Here is a 6,000-nt window from a genome sequence, read left to right on the forward strand (position 1 = left end):
ATACAGGATTATTTTATGTTATGCTTCAGATCCATTTAATGACTGAGTATAATGCTTATATGCTGGAGGTAATGGAATGTTTTCCATGTTTTTGTTTGTTCTGTTGCAGATGTTGGGACAGGCAGGAGGAATAGATCCCATATCCCTTCCGTACCCAAACAGATGAAAATCATAGATTATTTTGTGTTTTGGCTTCAACAGTGAAGACAACCACATGCGGTTTCTGAAATATTTTGTTTTTAGCTCTGTACAGCTGATCCAAAAGCTGACTGAAGTCATAAAGAGTATTCCATTAAGAGAAATGGGCTTTGGACCAGGCCCTCAATGCTTTGCTCTCTTAGCTAAATGCTGGTCAAAATTTTCAGTCTTGATTGCCTAAAAGTACTCAACTATGTTCCTTAGATATTAAGGGCATGGACAAGCACACATTAGAGCAGCTTCCAAGAGAAGGGGGAACTGCTGTTCACGAGGCCACAGTAGCTGTTATATTTTAACTCATTGGTTTTCCACCTGTGGTCCTCAGAAGTATGTGAATACCCACACTTACAATTCAAAGAGCCACACCTCCACTCAAAATTTTTTAAGGGTCTGCAAATGAAAAATGGTTGACAACCATTGCTCTACCTATTACACTACATGAGTTTGTATCAATACAAATGAATGATATGGTCCCGACTTTAGCCCTGGATGAAGGATGGTTCAAGTTGGAGTGGTTTTGCTATACTTGTATTGCTATATCAGTGATTCCCAAAGGCCATGAGAGCAATGGAAGTGTGCTTTGATATCTCCTGTGTGGAGAATTAAATGCTCTCTTTCCCTGTCTGGCAACTGTGCCTGCCCCAGTGCCTGCAGGTGCTCTTGGAGGGACTACATTGCTACTGCTGCTTCTCTCTACCCTTCCCAAACCCCAGGGAGCCCCTGTGCCAGGTATCACCTTCCCCAACCCCACTCCTAGCAGTGTAACCTGCTGTGAGCAGGAGGGTGGACAAACAGATGGATGCTCTTTGCAGTCTGGTTCATACCCTCCACTCCTTTCATACTTTCAGGGCCAGAAAGAAGGGCTGTAGAGTTAGGCACTGGTGTGTGAGACCCTACAGGAGTAGCCTTTCAGCTGCAGGGACTACCTTTGCTCCTTGAGGTACAGAATAGGGGGCAGACAGTGGAATGATCAGGGCACAGCAGGGTGAGGTCCTGTTTTTTAAGTGGCACCAGTTAGATCATGGGTATATGTTGTAGCCATGCTTGTCTAAGGACATAGGCAGACAGGGTTCTTTGGGTAAATTTGATACCTTTTTATTAGACCACCTCAAATAGTTGGAAAAAATCTTCTTTGCAAGCTTTTGGGCACAAATCATTAGGCTGAGGAAGCATCTCCTATTGGTCTGTTCTCTTCCTGGATGGAATGAATAATAAAGAATCTAGAGGCTGAGATGCGTGCAAGGAAGCCAGCCTGTGACAATATAAATAGGAATCAATGGGTGAGAGACAGGCTGAGGGTGGAGGAGAGGGGGAGGATGGGATGTGGGGAGGAGCAAGGGAATGAATGTAGCTGGTAATAGTGGAGAGTTACCTGGGGAGATGTTAAGCAGGTTATAATGTGTCATAAATCCAATGGCTATATTTAGTCCATGGTTTTTTTTGTATCCAGGAGGTTGTTGAAGTGAAGTTCATAATTTCATCTGTAAAAGGTGTTTTGTAAATTCCCTTTGAAGATTAGAACTGAGAGATTGGAAAGAGAGTAGTTTTCTTGTGATAAATGTTCCTCCACAGGTAACTGGATATTCTTGTCTTTGATAGATTTTCGGTGTGCGATCATTTTGGTGCACAGTTGTAGTTTGGTCTTTCCTACCTATTTTCCATCAGGGCATTTGGCATATTGAATGAGATATATTACACTTCTGGCAGTACAGTGGTAAGATTCATAAATGCTGATGGTTCTGTTGTGGGGTGTAGTTGTGGGGGTGGTGGAGATATATTGGCAGGTTTTACATCTCTTGTCATTGCATGGTTTGGATCTATTTGTTGTGTTTTGGGCCGTAGGAAGCTTTCTTCTGGTGATGAAGTTAGTGAAGTTCAGTGCTTGTTTTAAAGGTGAGGATGGGTGGTTTTGGGAAGATCTCTTTAAGCATTGGTTCTTCTAGGAAGGGGTTCAATTGTTTGAGGATTTTCCAGATGTCATAACCAGGGATCCTGGTTTTCTCTGATTGAAAATTGGGGATTTTTTTTTTTTTAAGTTAAAACAGTAGCCCCAAATCCACATTTTTTTTTTCTGTAATTAAAATGAAACACCGCTATATATGTATGTAATCCGGGTGGTAATCCAAGAGGTACCCCCTCTTTAATTGAAGGGATCAAAGCAGGTGCACAAATGCTGTTGGGAGGTGTAGGGACTCTCCTCCCCCTATAGAGCAGAGGCAGACCACCAATGGGGACTTAACCATATACCTTTCTCATGAACGAACAATACTGGGAACATAACAGGCATAAATCAGAGGGTATAGTGGACACTACAGTATTCCAAGGGGGCATGATTCAACAGAGGTAGACACTTACAATCATTGACAAAAAACAGGGTTGACAGAATATAAAACACAAACAGCAGAGCAAACAATACTGGTTGGTGAAATATAAAAAGGCACAAAATACAAAATGTTAAATGACAAGGGTAATATAGGTCTTGGGTACCTGGAGAGGGAGAAAGCACAATGCAAGATTTTTCTCCTTGTTTCATTCACCCTAAATTACCCCAGCTGGGACTTGAACTCAGATCTCTTACATGGTAGACAGAAACACTGCTATACAGCCACCAATGCTAGTGCTGTACTAAGCTGCTAGGGGTCTTAACTTTTCCAGATCCCCGGCCTCATGTCAAGCTGCCTGGCCTCTGATTGGAGGAGCTGGAAGCAGAGCTGGGAACCTCTCAGGTCACTGCTCCGATTCTTGCTGGAGCTGGGGAGCCTCTCCTGCTAGCCATAGCCTCTCATAGGGGATCCTGGAGCCCAGCGGGGAGCCTCTCCTGCCAGCTGCATGCTGTGCTGCTGAGGGTCAACTGCTGCCTGCAGGTCCTGCTCCTTTATGCTTTTCTGGAGCAACTGCTCCTGCCCCACTGGCTCAGCTCTTTGAAGCTCCTTCCTTGTGGTCCCTTTCTGGTCTCCCCTGAGTCAGCCATGCTTCCCCTTTTATCCCTCTCCAGGTGACCCAAGGGGCCAATCAGGTGACATGGAGGGTGAGTCTCTGGGGCCTGATTGGTGAGGAAAGGGAATCCCAAGTACTCCAATCATCTTTTGCCCTTTCAGAACCACTGGGCTAGGTCACTGTCAGCTAGCCTGTCACATCTATATTTATATCTATATACTAGTGGTGTTTCATTTTAATCATAGAAAAATTTGGATTTGGGGATGTGCTGATGGCTCCCTTGATCAGGTCTCCTTTATCCTTTGTCTCAATGGATTGGTCTCTGAGTGCTTGGACCATGGATGGCTTTGGTGGCACTGAAAAAAAAAAAAAAAAAAAAAAAGTTCATATTATGGATGTCAGTGAGATTTTGAATCTTTTTCACTGTACAAACCACTTCAAATATATGTTTTTTCATACCCTACAGCATGAGGGAAAAAGATTAAAAGAAACTTGTATAATCTCCATGCTTGAATTTAGTGCAGTGAAAGATGAAAATCAGGTTAAATGAGGATACGGCAATAAATAAAGTAATTGGACATGTGCGGTAATAGGACATAGGCAGCACATGGAGAGAAAGTATTAGTGATGAGGATAATACTCAGTGGGTGTGTCTACATGTGCATTTGATGCAAGACTATTTTACTTGCAAGTAAACTACTCATCAGTAAATGCTCCTGGGCAGGCATCTATGCATGCAAGGAAGCGGGAGCAGATTTGCTGCTAATGACAGCAAACTGCTTCTGCTTCCTGGGCCCCTGCAATAGGCTCCTACTACCACCAGAGGGAGTTCTAGGCAACCCCAGGGTGCTAGCCCAAGGTCTGTCAGGGAGCACAGGACCAGAAGACGGCTGTCTCCTCATCAGGGTGGCGATATTTATTCCTGCGCCCAGGGGCTGTCTGGTGCTGGAGTGGAGACAATGTCATTCTGCCCCTAGGGATCTCTTGGCCCTGGCTCCTCAATTTTGGGTAGGGAACTTGGAAAGGGCTTCAGGGAAGGGACAGATCCCAGCCTGGTGGACCAGCTAGCTTGCTGCTCCCTAGCCTGTTCCCCACCCAGCTTTGTAATTACAAAATCCATGTTTTTCTGTGATTAAAATGAAATGTCACGTATATACATACATATATATAATATAGATAGATATATCTGCTCCAAGTCAGATGGCCACCAGAGGGCAGGAGCCTCTTCCCTGCCCCTAGGAGCTACTTGCTTTCAGAGTGGGCTCCACCACCAGAGCCCAGGTGGGAGCTATGTCCCCCCTTCCCCAACAGCAGGGAGCTCCAAGCCCCGCACTCTGAGACCACAATAGGGGAGCAGGGGCTGGGAGATCCTTATCTCCCAGTGCCAGCTTTGTGACAGCGGGGCCAGTGCTGTGAGATCATTCTCTCCCATGCAGGCCCTGTGACTGTAGAGCTGGTGCAGGGAGATGAGGATTTCCTAGTGTTGGCCCCGTAGTCATGGAGCTGTTACTGGGAGAAAAGGATCTCCCAGTACTAGCCCCACTGTCGCAGAGAGGTCCCTGCTGGTGCCCTGGGCTGTCTCACTGGGAGCTCCCTGCTGTTGGGGGCTGGGGAGCCTGTTCCCTGTCCAGCTCAGAGTTCTGAAATTTGACAGTAGGGAGGCAGCAGTTAGTTGACAAACTTTTGGACCTATGGGGAGCCCTATGGGCCAGATAAGGTGGTTCTGTTGACCAGATCTGGCCTGTGAATTGTGAGTTGAGCAAGCCTAATCTAGAGCACTTTCTTTGCTTGGAAAATGAATTATTTTGTCTTAAAGAGATATCGGATTAACCTTGCATAATGAGTCATTAATGAGTCTTTCCTTCATTACTTGTTTTTTAAGGCCTTGCATTAGTTAGGTTGACTACTCTGTATTTGTACAGCTCACTCCCCCCCCCCCTTAACTTGCAATAATAAATTTGTTCCTCTAAGTCATATGATATATTTATTAAAATTACCTGCTACTGGACGTGTAATTTTATGTGTCAGTTCTTTCAGATGTGGATATTATTTTATACTCCTGCTTTGAGTCCATTATGAGCTTTTAAATTTGCTTTCATTTTAGTTGTGGTAATTTCCATTATCATATCCTTATTATTACTAGATATTCTGCCTCACCCCCTTCCCACAATCAATGATATTGTCTTCCTTAAAAACTTAATCAACGTACTCAGTTTGGGGGCCATCATCTTTTACCCGTTTTCACATATAAGAGACCATTTTTCATTTTTTCTTTTCTTGTTCTCTCTTTATTTCTATTATGGAAAAGCCTTTTCTGTTTCTTTTTAATATCCTTTTCAAGGACTAACTCAACTTGGCTTTTGGCAACTCTCACCTCTTCCCTACACACTTGTTCTTTAAGAAAAAGTTTCCTTTGCAGATCAGTACCTCCTTCCCCCACCCCGTGACCCAGCCATTCTTGTAGGCTCTCTGTTTAATCCTAATATTTTTAGGAGGTTTTCAAGTCAGGAGCCTGTCTCCACAAAAATGCTGTCTGTTGTTAATCACACAGTTCAAAATGGATTTTCCATTTGTGACATTGAGATTCCATGGATGTTCCATAGTCAATGCTGTGATCTCTTTAGGCAACCTAACTCATCTATTTACTTTACTTTATCACTCCTTTCAGAGTTAAGAGTTAAGAATTAAGAATTTACTTTTGTTTATCCTTTGATTTAATTTAAACTGATCAACTAATCAGCTTGTGATCACTTGATTCAAGGGTATTTCCTAAAACCAAATCTTCTGAAACAGGGCCACCCCACCTTCCAGCAGGGGCTGGAAAAAAAACCCAGACCAAACTCCCTTCACTCCCCCCCCCCGTTC

This window comes from Gavialis gangeticus, unplaced genomic scaffold (genome assembly GCF_001723915.1).
Source record: "Gavialis gangeticus isolate Ggan-Ray unplaced genomic scaffold, GavGan_comp1, whole genome shotgun sequence".
NCBI classification, from domain to species: Eukaryota; Metazoa; Chordata; order Crocodylia; family Gavialidae; genus Gavialis; species Gavialis gangeticus.